Source organism: Canis aureus, chromosome 30 (genome assembly GCF_053574225.1).
Source record: "Canis aureus isolate CA01 chromosome 30, VMU_Caureus_v.1.0, whole genome shotgun sequence".
NCBI classification, from domain to species: Eukaryota; Metazoa; Chordata; class Mammalia; order Carnivora; family Canidae; genus Canis; species Canis aureus.
The window spans coordinates 8213451-8229284 of NC_135640.1; the positions used below are offsets into that span (position 1 = coordinate 8213451).

At 33.1% G+C, this 15834-nt stretch overlaps 1 long non-coding RNA gene and 1 pseudogene across 1 annotated transcript in view; both read left to right on the top strand.

Annotated features, from left to right (window-relative positions):
- LOC144301720 (uncharacterized) overlaps positions 1-15834 on the top strand; it is a 67267-nt gene that overhangs the window by 25623 nt on the left and 25810 nt on the right. The gene's annotated exons all lie outside the window — the stretch shown is intronic.
- On the top strand, positions 5289-6854 carry LOC144301577 (E3 ubiquitin-protein ligase Mdm2 pseudogene; annotated as a pseudogene).

Genomic DNA, 15834 nt, shown 5'->3' on the forward strand with positions numbered 1-15834 from the left:
ATAGGATAAGCTAGGAGCAGCAAATTCCTTGTATAGTAATTAAACACTACTCAAACATGATGTCCCTGTACCAGCCAACTCTACTGTGATCCATACTACAGCTTGTGAGATGCAGGAAGATGCCAAGCTACCAGTTAGTGCAGCCAGTAGGAAATGTGGAAAATTATACATTAGACATATGTGACACATACATGACAAATAAAGTGAATAACATCACCATAAGACAAATAGAGAAAAATAAAATGCTTTTGTAAAAGCAGTTTAGTTAGTTCCATGAGTGTGTAAATCTGCAATGGTTTATTTTATGTTTGTCATTCTTTAATCTGGCTTTCAGGTGTCAGTAAAAAAACTTATGATGAAATCAAATAAAAATAAAATACTAAATTTCTAATTTTTGACACTGAAATAAACATAAATGTTGCATGAAACCTGAAAACATGAAAAACGATATTTTAACATATGGAGTTACAGAATATGCTTTTATGTATCACTCTAAATTATGACTTATTTTTTTATAAATAATTATTCTTCCAAATTAATTTTGGCCTTTTGACTCCCAAGTTTTTTTTTAAGTAAAAAAATATATATCTTAACTAGAACTTTGGTTATATTAACAACAGAAGTCATTTACAAATAGTGTCAGATTCATATTAATAGATGTTTTAAATAGAAAAATAGATAAGATTATTAAAATAATAACTTAATGTTTTGTCCAATAAATTAAATAAAAGTAAAGCTTTTGGAGGTTCACTGGACATAGTTTTGAAGTCATATAATTTCATTTAAAAAGTTGTACATTGATTAAATTAATTGTATATGTAGTAATACTATTGATAATCATATTGACACTGACAAAACAAATTTTGGTGACTCACAGAATTATGGTAAGAAATTTTTTTTCTAAATTATGAATTCTATGCAGCCAATGTTGTTAAAATTGATCATGTGAAGGAATTCATAATTGCATCCAAATGAGCAGTGATATTTTTGCAATTGAAACAATCTATAATTGTCAAAATTTGCATATACAAGTTACTAAAATACATGACTTTTTGTGGTAAAGCTGATGTTTAATCAACATTATCAAAAATAAAAAAAATCATCATCATCATCATCATCATCATCATCATCATCATTTCTGTAGCACACTGATACACGGTTTCACACTTCCCTGCCTGGCATCAATTAAATTTAAGAAGTTTCATAATTACAAAAAGGTATTTCATAAATCAATTTGAGTACACTGTAATTCTATTGAACCTTTAATAAATGACCCTCTGCATTTGATCAGATTTGTTTCAAAAGCAGTTGGAAATCTTCAAATAATTCAGTGAATGAGAAATCAAAAGAAGTCATCTTTTTTAGTTTTAGAGACTTTTATTAATTAAAAATAAATCTTATAAACAAGATAATATTACAGAAATACACTGAAATTTATTACTAAAAAGGTAAGAGGAAAAAAGTAAGACAGGAAACAAGCTGAATGATTGATGAGAGCTTAAATAAAGTACAAATTATAATTCTGAAAGTCTGTAACTGATCCTTGCTATAAATTTTAAGAGAAATATTTTGATATAGGTCCTATTTTTAATTGGATAAATTTATATTATATAGTAAAACAATTCTATTGAGGTGGCCAAATTTGGCAATAGTTTAAAAATAAATATTAAATATATTAAATATAAATAAATATTAGGTTGAAAATATACCTGTTTTTTACAGGGTTCTCTGAATAAAGATAAAAAGCCTGAAAATACTTGAGTTGAATTTTTACATATTTCCACATGAAAACTAAGATTGATAATATTACCACAATTATTAACTAGCACAATCCTGAGATTTCTAGGTAACTCAGAACTACATGCTGTTTTCTCAATTATAAAAACACATAGAGACAATTGACTAACATCAGTACCTACCTACCTTCACTTATTTTTGTTATATGAAGAGAGCAATAAACATCTAGTATTTTAAAACCAGTGTTAGTCTGGCTTTCAGTTATCTGCTGAAAAAAATTGTGACTGCTAAATCCACTTATAACTGTGATAAATAAATATTACTAATTGTGAATACATTTATAATGAACATAAATTGAAAATCCATCCTACTTGAATTGTCAACTTCGTATAATACAATGTTATAAAAGTTCTCTAAGGACTCCAAAGGATCCCCGGATACCACAAAACAGGTGTTGTGAGTATGTGGAAAGAACAAGTAGAACAAGTAGAATAATAGGTTATTGTGATTTCAGCTAGAGTGCTTCTAGTTTTATTTATTAGGCTTCCATGTTAGTTTTCTTTAAAAAAAACAAAACAAAACAAAACAGTTCTAGAGCTAAGATATTTCTGAAAGCCTCTAGTGAAAGGAAAAGAAAATGTTAGACTACGTGTTGAAAATCCTGAGTTCCTGCCCCATTCTGACTTTATGACTTCTTGGTCATATCACCTCTGATAAAATAATTTTTAAATCTTTAAACAGCCAGACATACCTCATATACTTTTATATGAAAACTTTCATATAAAACTTTGCTGAATCTCACAGAAATATTTGTGGCACTGACCGACAAACTTTTGAACACTGTTTCACTTTATTATTATTATTAATTATTATTATTTAAATATTTTATTTATTTATTCATGAGAGACACCAAGGCAAAGACTCAGGCAGAGGAACAAGCAGGCTCCATGCAGGGAGCCCAATGCGGAACTTGATCCCAGGACTCCAGAATCACGCCCTGAGCCGAAAGGCAGACACTTAACCTCTGAACCCCCGGGCATCCCTTATTATGTTAATTTTGAAGAAGTTTCTGTATGTGTACAAGATTTAAAACGTGACTGGTGAGTTGCCTAATATTTCTAATATGTGATTACTCATTGAAGTAGGATTGCAGACAAACAAACGTCAACAGATGAATATTTTTGCACAAGAACACTTAAATCACATATAAACAAAACTGCATACAGTGGATGATTCTCTTCTCAAGGGAAGGATAATATAGTGAGACAATTTGACAAAAGTATTTTCTGTTTATCTTTGTTTTAATAAAAATTTTGTGTATTTTATGTTCACATGATACTGATATCCTTAAACGCTATTAAATATCAAAAATAGGAAAGTTAGAAATAAATAATGAATATATATAAAATAACAAAAATTTTCTATTTGAACACTAAAAATATCCAATTGTCCCTCATACACTTTACATGAACCTTATAAGGGTATCAAATTCAAAACAACTTTTTTTCATGTAATCAATTTTAAAATCCTTCTTTAAATTACTTCATGTAAATTTTAAGCTAAAATTAAGTTGAAAACTGTAGGAAGATATAAAATTACCATAGAAACTCAAAATTTTAAAAAGCAAATCTGTAGCAAGAAAGACTTGTATTTCCCCAGAATAAAAGAAAATATTTCCCCAAGATAAAAAAAACAATATATATATATATATACATATATATATATATATATATATATATATATATATATATATGCTATTACCACTAATTCTCATAGTAGGAAAGAGATGAAAGTGGGTGACTGCCTTATCCTGCCAAAATAATCCACCTTGAAATTATGACTGGAGGAACAGTTTTAGCTCCAAGATGATTCTTATAATTTAGAGTTCATTAAATATGAGAAAGTACCAAACTTGACATTTAAAAGGCAAAGAATTGCATTAGATGCAACCCATCCCAAAACTCTCCATGAATTCTTAGTTTCTTCTTCATGTCTATGTCAATTCCTCATAATGGCTTCTCCCACTCCTCCTCCTTTTCCTATTTTTCCTCCTCCTCTTCCTTTTATCTTAACAGTGTATGACATCTAAAGTCTTTAAGCAATCAAGTTTCCCATAACCACAGTTTATCTGCCACTTCTTATGGGCCCTTCCAGTCAGCAATCACAGTAGTCTGCCTTGGCATTATTATGAAATTACACACTCTTAAAGTGTTTCCTGTGGAGTCCCCCATGTCCCCTAACCTGGTATTTTATACTAGCAAGTATAGATCTTTTAAGTTAACAAAATTAAACAAGTGTTACAATGATCTCTGCTAGTGTTGACCATCAACTACCATTTTTTGGCATGTAAAGCTTTCTTCAAATGTATTTTGGATTAACCTTTATGGACTTTTGAAATTATATCCTGATACTGTTCATGATTTTGAAAGATATTCATATTGAAGCCCTTTTTTAGATATATGCAAATAACAATTAGTATGGATGAAATGCTTATTTTGGTATCTGCAGAATGCTTCATATCAATTATCTCACCTCAAAACAACATTGAGGAAAGCACTTCTAAGGAATTTTTTCAAAAACTATTAGACTTGTTTTAATGAAGTAAATCTGTGAAGCTTCAAAATCTTTCTTTCTTGGTTGCTTTATAAGCAGGCATTGCACACTGATAGCCAGAGGCTTAGAATCCTCCTCACTGGAAATGAGCAGTAAGGACTCATTACACCTGATTACTGTTTTAACTGGAAAATTTATACGAAATATCATATTTCTCTTCACATGTTCTCTCTAAAGTAGGAACATAGCTTCTTGTTCTCCAAAAGAGATCTCAGCACCATGGATATCCAGGATAGATTTATAAAGTATAGCATAGTGAATAGATACCTAGATAAATACTGATACATACATACATTTCTAAATAGAGAAACTTATAAACAGGAGGAAATTAAACAAAATACAAACTATAAGAAATAAAAAGGGAAATTAGAAATATTTTGAAATAAATGAAAACAAATAAAATACATACAAAAATTTATGAGATATTGCCAAAGCAGTGGCTAGAAGGAAATTTATACCTGTAAACACATATAAAAAAGAAGAGAGGGTTAGGTTTAACATGGAAGCATAGCAAGATCTTGAAATTACCTTCTCTCATTGGAACAAAAATTCTACAATTACAGGGGCAGCAGGGCGCATGCATCTGGTGTCCCTGGGCTGATTGGGCTTTTTCTGGGGCCTGTGTGGCCCTGGGTGGCTGGAAAGAAAATGGAGGAAGAGCCAAAGTCCAAGGGGGCACCCTTAACCCCTCTGACGGAGGTCTTGCCCCTTTGCCACCAGAAACCTCCTTCTTCTCCTGACCTAGCATGCTCAAGGGCCCCAGGGGCCTGGACCTCACCAGTGGAATGGTTGCTGAGGCCCAGGGTATTGGGATTCTGTGGGCTTAGTGAAGGTCCCTGCTCCTCCCACTCCTCCCCTGCTTAGTGGGGAGCAGCTGTATTCACAGGTAGTTAGAGATAGATATCAGTGGTCACCAACATAGAACATTTATTCTACACTGATCCAGGCAAATGTGCAATACCAACATGTCTGTGTCAACAGATAGTGCTGTAAGCACTTCACAAATTCCAGCTTTAGAACAAGAGACCCTGGTGAGAGCAAAGCCATTGCTTTTGAAGTTATTAAAATCTGTTCCTGCACAAAAAGACACTTCTACTATGAAAGAGGTTATGTTTTATCTTAGTATATTATGACTAAATGATTATATGATGAGAAATGATAGCATATTGTATATTGTTCCAATTATCTTCTAGGGGATTTGTTTGGAGTGCCAAATTTCTCTGTGAAAGAAGACAGGAAAAAAAAATATATATATAGTGATCTGAGGAAACTTGGTATTGGTCAATCAACATGAGCCATCAGATTCACTCACACTTGTGAGTGAAAATAAGTGTCCCCTTGAAGGAGGGAGTGATCAAAGGACCCTGTGCAAGAGTTTCAGGAAGACAAACTTCCATTTTCAGATTTGGTTTCCAGACCACCTACCTCATCTAGGAGAGCAATTAGTGATACAGAGGAACATTCAGATGAATTACCTGGTGAACCACAGTGAAAGCGGCACAAATCTGATAGTATTTCCCTTTCCTTTGATGAAACCCTTGCTCTGTGTGTAATAAGGGAGAGGATGTTATGAAAGAAGCAATAGCACTGAATCACCAGAGACTCACTCCATCAAATCCAGATGTTGATGCTGGTGTAAGTGAACATTCAGGTGATCAGTTGAATTCAGTATCAGACTGATTCAGTGTAGAATTTGAAGGTGAGTCTCTCAATTCAGAAGATTATAGCCTTCATGAAGGACAAGAACTCTCATATGAAGAAGATGAAGTATATTAACTCTGTGTCAGGCAGGGGAAAATAATACAGACTCACTTGAAGAATTTTCTGAAGTTTCCTTGGCAGACTATTGGAAGTGTACTTCATGCAGTGAAATGAATCCTCCTCTTCTGCCTCATTGCAACAGATGTTGGGCCCTTCATGAGAAATTAGCTTCCTGAAGATAAAGGGAAAGGTAAAGATAAAATGCCTGAGAAAGCTAAGCTAGAAAACTAAACAAATAAAAGAGGGCTTTGATGTGGTTGTAAAAATATATATATACACACATATATACAGTGAATGATTCCAGAGAATCATGTACTGAAGAAAATGATGATAAAATCACACAAGCCTCCCAATCCGAAGTGAGGACTATTCTCAGCCATCAACTTCTAACAGCATCATTTATAGTAGCCAAGAAGACATCAAAGAGGTTAAGAGGGAAGAAACACAAGAAAAAGAAAAAATCATGGAATCTAGTTTTCCCCTTAATTCCATTGAGCTTTGTGTGATTTGCCAAGGTCAACCCAAAATGGTCGTGTTGTTCATCGAAAAATAGGACATCTTATAGTATGCTTTATGTGTGTTAAAAAGCTAAAGAAAAGGAATAAGCCCTGTCCAACATGTAGACAAACAATCCAAATGATTGTGCTAACATATCTCATTAGCATTGTGGACATGCCTTTAAAAGTAGAATTCTAGATTTCTAACTATATAACCCTAAAATTTTAGATCACATGAAATTAATTATTTTGCACTTATCAAAGCAAGAAAGTATCTCAGTACATGTATAGTTCTCTCTATAGTGTAATTTACTTACTTTGGGAGGGGGGACAGTAAATTCTTCCTTCTAGAAAATTTTCACTTATGTTTATATTTTGTTTGTATTTTAGTGTAATTTAAATTGGATATATAGCTCACTCTTAACTCCTATTCCTCATATTTTAAATGATTTCTACTTTCTTAAAATTCAGAGAAGTATCTAATTTTGAAAAATATAACTAGGACACTTAAATGTACATTATGTATATCTGGGCATAGTATGTACTGATGATGCTACTTACAAAACATACAAATTTGCAAATATTTTCACTCACCATGCATATGCAAAAAATTGTCCAAATTTTTAGTTTTAATATACATATACTTTTTATTGACTTACAAATAAAATATTAGATATTTGATTTTAAAAAAATCTGTAATTACATGTGGAATAATTACTTCTAAAACTGGTAATTGAATGAAGTCTCTACAACAAAGAAGAGAAAAACAGCATCAAGAGGTGAGAGGAAGAGACATGGATTTGTAAAAATAAAAACAACAACAACAACAACAACAAAAAACAAAAAACAAAACAAAAACTATAGCAACACCACATTCACAGTGAGTCAGTGAGTCCTAATCAGGAATGATATAAAAGGTATGGAACCTTTTCCTGAGGACTGAGAGATTGCCACTCCACATAAGGGATACCAACTCTTAGATCATTCAGATCATTCACAGGAGAGACAGGTCCCCAAATCATCAGACTTTAAAAATCAACAGAGGGGTACCTGGGTGGCTCAGTCAGTTGAGCATCCAACTTTTAATTTGGGCTCAGGTCATGATCTCAGGGTCATTGGATTGAGCTCCATGTTAGGCTCCATACTTAGTGGGAGTCTACACTTGAGATTCTCTCTCTCCATCTTTCCCTGCCCCTCTCCACTGCATATTATTTCTCTCAAATAAAATAAATCTTTAAAAAAATAAAAATCAACAGGGATTATGTTCAGGAAAACTATAAAACTGTAGGGAATGGAAAACTCACTCTTAAAAGCTCCTGTGCAGATCACTCAACTTAGAAGTCATCACACACACACACACAAAAATCAATTTGAAAAGTGCATAGACTATAGGTATAAGAGATCCATTTACTAACCTTAAAGCATCTGCAAGGGAGGCAGGAAGCAGCAGGGACTGAGGTACTGGTAGGAGGCGTTTTTGAGATCTCAATCTACCGTACTAATAATACCCACACTAATGGACACGATATTGGAATTCTCCCTCGAATCTGCTAGTACCAGTGGGTATGTCCTGCTGATAGCTCAAACCTTCAATATGCCATGATGGTCGTGGATGCACCCCACAGCTGGGATTGGGACAATCATCATATAAGAAAATCTCATAACTAACATTATACTCAATGGGGAAAATCTGAAAGCTTTTCCTCTAAGAACTGTAACAACACAAGTATGCCCACTCTTCCCACTTTTATTCAATGTAGTATTGAAAGTCTTAGCTATAGCATTTAGGCAAGGGAAGGGAAAAAAAGTATCCAAATCAGAAAGGAATGAGTAAAACTGCTACTATTTGCAAACAATATGGTATTATATATAAAAAATTCTAAAGAATCTACAAAAAACCCCGCTACTACTAATAAATGAATTCACTAAAGTTGCAGGAAAAAAATCAACTTACAGAAATTTCATGTGTTTGTCTACAGTAATAATGAACTATCAGTGAAGTTGAGAAAACAAACCATCTACAATTACATCAAAAAGAATAAAATACCTAAGATTAAAATTAACCAATGAGGTGAAAGATCTATATACTAAAAACTATAAGATACTGATGAAAGTGAATAAGACACAAATAAGTGGAAACATATTTTATGATCATGGTTTAGGAGAATTAAATTATTGTTAAAATGTCCATATTAAAAATAAAATAAAATATGCATATATCCAAAGCCATGTGCAGAATCAATCCCAAACTCAACAAAATTCCAATGGTATACTTCACTGCACTGGGACAAATAATTCTAAAAGTTTTATGGAACCACAAAAGACTCCAAACAGATTGAAAAAAAGTCTTGAAAAAGAAGAATAAAACTGGAGGCATCACATTTCCTGAATTCAAACTATACTACAAAGCTATATTAAATAAAACAGTATGATATTGGTACCAAAAGAGACACACATATCAGTGGAACAGAATTGGGAGTTCAGAAGTAAACTCTCACGTATATTGATATATAGATATCACAAAGGAGCCAAGAACATACAAAGAATAAATGACGGTTTCGTCAATAAATGGTGCTAGGAAAGTTGGACAATCATTTGCAAAAAAAGTGCAACTAGAACACCATATCTTACACCATACATAATACACACAATTATCTTTTTTTTAATTTATTTTTTATTAGTGTTCAATTTACTAACATACAGAATAACCCCCAGTGCCCGTCACCCATTCACTCCCACCCCCCGCCCTTCTCCCCTTCCACCACCCCTAGTTCGTTTCCCAGAGTTAGCAGTCTTTACGTTCTGTCTCCCTTTCTGATATTTCCCACACATTTCTTCTCCCTTCCCTTATATTCCCTTTCACTATTATTTATATTCCCCAAATGAATGAGAACATATAATGTTTGTCCTTCACCGACTGACTTACTTCACTCAGCATAATCACACAATTATCTTATACCATACATAATATACATAATTCAAAATTTATTAAAGGCTTGAATGTAAAACCGAAAACCATTAAGTCCCTAGAAGAAAACATAGATAATAAGCTCCTTACTGCTCTTAGTGACATCCTTGTGTGTTTACTCCAATGACAAGGGGAAAAAAAGTAAAAGCAAATGAGACTACATGAAACTAAAAGACTCCTGCACAGCAAAGGAAACAAAAAAGCAACTCACTGAGTGGGAGAAAATATTTGTAAGCCATATGTTCAATAAAATGTTAATATTCAAAATACATAAAGAACTCATACAACTCAACAACAAAAATTAAACAACCCAATTAAAAAATGAGTAGATGATCTGAATAGACAAATCCTTCAAAGGAAACCTACAGATGGCCAGCAGGCAAAAAAACAAACAAAAGAAGTTCAATAACATTAATAGTGAAATGCAAATTAAAAGACCTCTAGCAGCCAAAGCAATCATGAAAAAAGAGAACAAAATTGGAGGTATCACAATGCCATATATCAAGGTATATTGCAATGCTGTAGTAATCAAAACACTTTGGTACTGGCACACACATGCACATACACACACATACACACACACATCAATGGAGAATAGGGAGCCAAGAAATAAACCCACAATTATATGGTCAACTAATCTCCAACAAAGAAGATAGGAATGTGTAATGGAAAAATGCAGTCTCATCAAAAAAATTATGCTGGGGGGCAACCTGGGTGGCTCAGTGGCTTAGAGCCTCCTTCAACCCAGGGTGTGATCCTGGAGACTCGGGATCGAGTCCCATGTCTGGCTCCCTCCATGGAGCCTGCCTCTCCCTCTGCCTGTGTTGTCTCTGCCTTTCTCTCTCTGTGTCTCTCATGAATAAATAAATAAAATCTTTTAAAAAATGATGCTGGGAAAACTGGACAGCAACATGCAAAAGAAAAAGAATGAATCTGGACCGTTTTTCACATCATAAAAGTAAATTTGAAATGGAATAAAGACTTGATGTGAATCCTGAAACTACAAAAATCCTAGAAGAGAGCCCAGGCAGTAATTTCTCCAGAATCAGCTGTGTTAATATTTTTCTAGATATGTCTCTTGAAGCAAAGGAGACAAAAGCAAAAATAGACTATTGATATTACATCAAAATGAAGTTTCTGCACAGTAAAAGAAATAATCAACCAAACTGAAAGACCACCTACTGAATGGAAGAAGATATTTGCAAGTGACCTATTCAGTAAAGTAATAGTATCCAAAATATATAAGGAACCTACACAAATTAATAATAATAATAATAATAATAATAATAATAATAATAATAATAGTGCAGCCTGAGTAGCTCAGCGGTTTAGTGTTGCCTTCAGACCAGGGCATGATCCTGGAAACCCAGGATGGAGTCCCATGTCGGGCTCCCTGCAGGGAGCCTGCCTCTCCCTCTGCCTGTGCCTCTGCCTCTCTCTCTCTCTCTCTCCCTGTTTGTGTCTCTCATGATTAAATAAATAAAATATTTGAAAATAAATAATAATAATAATAATAATAAATCTGATTTTAAAAGAGCATAAGACATTAACATCTTTCCAAAGACATACAGATGGCCAACAAACACATGAAAAGGTCCTCAACATCTCTCATAATCAAGGGAATAAAGATCAAAACCACAATGAGATATCATCTCACAGCTGCTAGGATGGCTAAATTCAACAACACAAGAAACAAGTACTGGTGAGGTTGTAAGAGGAAAAAGGCCTCTCATGAACTGTTGGTAGAAATGTAAGCTGCTGCAGTCATTGTGGGGAAAAAAGTATTGAGGTTCCTCATAAAATTTAAAGTAAAATTACCTAAGATCTAGTACTTGCACTACAAAAGAGTATTTACCCAAAGAATATAAAAACACTAATTTGAAAATATATATGTACCCCATGTTTATTGTATCATTTACAGTAGCTCAACTATGGAAGCAGCCCAGGTATCTGTAAACCCATCAATAGATGAATGGATAAAGAAGATATGATTATCTATCTATCTATATATCTATCTATCTATCTATCTATCTATCTATCTATCTATCTACCATATCTATCTATCTATCATATCTATCTATCATCTATCTATAGATAGATAGATATGGATATATTTGAGTAATATTCCATCATATTATATATCTTGCCTTTTGCAACAACACGGATGGATGCTAAGTGAAATAAGTCAGAGAAAGACAAACACCATGATTTCACTCATATGTGGAATTTAAGAAACAAAATAAATGAAAAATGAGAGAGGGAGAGAGAAGGAGATAGAAACCAAAAAAACATACTCTTAACAGAGTAAAGAACAAACTAATGGTTATGAGACAGGAAGTGGGTGGGTGGATAGATGAAATAAGTGAAGGAGATTAAAAGTACACTTATCATGATGAGCACTGAGTAATGTATAGAATTGTTGAATCACTATATTGTGTACACTTGAAACTAATATAAAACTTCATGATAACTATACTGGAATTAGAATTTTAAAAATTTAAAGAACATGAAAACACTAACTTGAAAAGATATATGCTATGCCTCCTTATGTTCATTGCAGCATTATTTACAATAGCCAAGACATAGAAGCAACTTATATATTTTTCAATGGATGAATGGTAAAAGATATGGTATATTTATACAATGGGGTACTACTCAGCCATAAAAAAGAATGGAATGTTGCTTGCAACAACACGAATGGTTCTTGTGTTGTGTCAAATGAAATAAGTCAAACACAAAACTGTACTTGTGGAAAACTGGTCTTAATTCTTCTTAAATGTTAGAATTCATCAATGAGGATATCTGGGCTGTGTTACTCATTTGGGAGTATTTAAATTATTAATTCAGTCTCTTTACTAGTTATACAAGGCCTATTCAGATTTTCTATTTCTTCTTGATTCAGTTTTAGTAGTTAGCTTAAGAGAATTTGTCCAATTCATCTACACTAATTTTTTTGTCTTATAGTTGTTCATATTATTCCCTTATAATCTTTTCCTATTTCTGTAATATCTGTAATAGTGTTCCCCTTTTCATTCATGATTTTAATAATATAGCTTATTGTTATTATTATTATTTGCAAATCAAGCCAATATCAACCTATATAAGGTTGAGAAACCTTTCATTTTGATGAGTGGTTTTTTTTTTTAATCATAAAAGATGTTGAATTATTTCAGGTACTGAAATACCTGAAATTGAGATTGAGTTGGGAGCTTTGTTTCTCTTCTAATTTTTGGAAAACTTTGTGCTCCCTTATATAGAGCAGTATGGAAAAACTATAGCTAACACAGATAATGGTCAAATGAAGAGACACACATGCCAAAGTCTCGCACAAAGGATTTTTGTCCTCACGGAACTGGAAGCCTTGCTCAGTGACACCTGGAAGCATTCTGGTTCCCTAAACATGGAAGCTCTCTGAAAAATGGATCAAAAAGCTCTCCTCTTGGGTATTTTGGAGACTTCATTATATAGTCATAATTGACCAAGTCATTAGCCATTGGCGGATTCAGTCTCCACCCCTTCTCTCCTGCCTGGAGGTCAGGAGGGTGCAACTCAAAATTCTAACTCTCTGATCATATGGTTGGTCCTCCTGACAACCAGCCCTCACCTTATTTGGGGTGAAAAATCATCTTCATTAGTAACAAAGTACCCATTTCACTTTTTTTTTGGGGGGGGGTGCTCTGAAACATTATTAAGAACTGTGATGAACACCAAATATATCTGACAAATATATTTCTTCTAAATCATTATATTGCAAAAGCTCATGATTACACATATCACAATTGTTAGGGTAAAGAATTATAGATATAAAAACAGCTCTATGCATAGTAATCAATTGATATGACTGAATCAGAATTTTAGAAACAAGTATTAAAAATTTGCCATGACTTGGCCTTAATCAGCTCTTTAAAAGGGATATTTGAACAAGAGAATTATCATGCTCAGGTTAACATTTATTGTTGTGATTACAACTGCCTAATAGAAAAAAACATTTCAAAAGAGATGAATCAAGCTTTTCTTCAAACAATTTTTAATGGAATTTCTAGAAAAATTGAGAACCTCTAAAACAGAACAATTAAGTTACTATCAATAGTGGACGAGAAGAGAACCAGGTGCCTGTTACATGTATGCTAGCATCATAAGTGTGCTAAATAAATACTAAATAAGAAATATTTTTACTAAATAACAAAATCAGCAAATAGACCAGGTTTTCTCCTGAGAAGTGTTTGAAAACAGTCTGTCCAATAGCCTCTAGGCCATCTGGGACTTGGTTTCAATATATAAAATCTTTTGAGGAATCTGGCAAATTTCATAGTGAAATAAAAATGAACAGGAAAGATAGAATATCACTTATTTTGAAATTTTCACCAAGCCATTTCACATAAAAAAGACATTTGTGCTATTGTATCATATCTGGGTCCTTCTAAAACTATATCACTAATTATTGAAATAATTAATTTGACCCCTTGGTCTATGATATGAATATCATAACAAAAAATTACAAAGTGTGTAGGGGGGTGGAATTAAACTTTGAGTAGCAATCTGAAAGAATATGATATAATTTATATTCTATAATTCACTAGCAAACAATATGTTAGACTTGTTTATTTTTATATAAGAAAATCTAAAGGTATAGAAAGATAATGGCATACTCAAGGCTTTTTGTTTTTTGTTTTTTTTGTCATTTTAAAACTAAGCACCAATTTAACATTATTGAACTGAGATTCTCTAATATTATTTAATCATGGAATTCTCTATAGAAGCAAACCACTAAAATATAATTTGGGAATGAAATCCCATATATTATACCATGAGCAATACAATTTAAAGTAATAAGCCCCCCTTTTCAATGTAATGTATTTTATATTGTAGTGAAATACACAAAAATATTCCATTAGTAACATTTGGCACATTCACCATTTTCAACCATAACTATTATCTAATTCCAGAATATGTTCATTATTTCAAAAGAAATCCTGTTTCCATTAAGCATTCAGCTATTCCTCCTCCACCAAGCCCCAGAAACTACTGATTTGTGTTCTGTCTCTGAGTTGCCCATGCTGGATATTTCATATAAATGGAATCACGTAGCATGTGATTTTGGTTTTGTTTTTTTGAGTGTGTTTTTGTGTTGTTTTGTTTTGTTTTTTGCTGTTCTGATTTTAATATATTATTGCATTTTGTAGTTGTTTTATTTTTATTTATGATAGTCACACACACACAGAGAGAGAGAGAGAGGCAGAGACACAGGCAGAGGGAGAAGCAGGCTCCATGCACCGGGAGCCCGACGTGGGATTCGAACCCAGGTCTCCAGGATCGCGCCCTGGGCCAAAGGCAGGCGCTACACCGCTGCGCCACCCAGGGATCCCTGTAGTTGTTCTATTTTTAAATAAACATTACATTAATTAGTTCAAGTCCTCTAAGAGGCAAAAACCAAGATGAGATTAGATGTCCAACTACTTTATCAGAGGAAACTCCTCTGAGGACAGAGAGGAGGGGCAAGGGACAAGGAAAACCATCAAAGGAGATGCAGTTCTGAACCTTATGAAACCTTATGAGAACAAAGGAGAGTTACACAGGCAGTCTACAGTGCAGTTAATAAAACATTTTGGCTAGGCTATTGGGGATTCCTTAAACCAGTCCATCAGAGAAGTTCTGTCTATGGCAGGATTGGGCCACCTAATATTTTATTTTTATTTTTTGGTTACTTCAATTAAAAATGAATCACTAAGGAGTATAGTTAATATTTCATGAAAATTGAAAGAATATCCTGGTTAAATTATTTCCTTGTAATTACTCTAAATATTTAAATAAGATTGACCTACAACCAGTGCTCTGTATCACAAATTTTACAGGAAATTCCTCTTCAAAGATAAGTTTGAACAGTATGAAGTAATATCTCTTTCATTCATATTAACTGAAACTAATGGGTTAAATAACATATCTTTCATATCAGATGATACCATTATTTACCTTTCTTAATACATGAGAAATTTAAAAAGTAAGTTGACTATTTCAATCAAACACAGTCAATATCTGTATAAACAAAAGGCTAAGGCTATATTTAATGTAATGGTACTTGCTGAGGGTATAACAGTTTCTTCAGAAATGAGAAAGCTGTGGGTGAGCTCATTAAAATCTGTTTTTCAACATTTTATTGTCTAAAATATTTAACAGATATATTTTTACTTTACATCTAAAATTGTCCCAATCTTTTAAAAACACAAATGGCTAGTTGGATAATATGGATTTTGAGGAAAG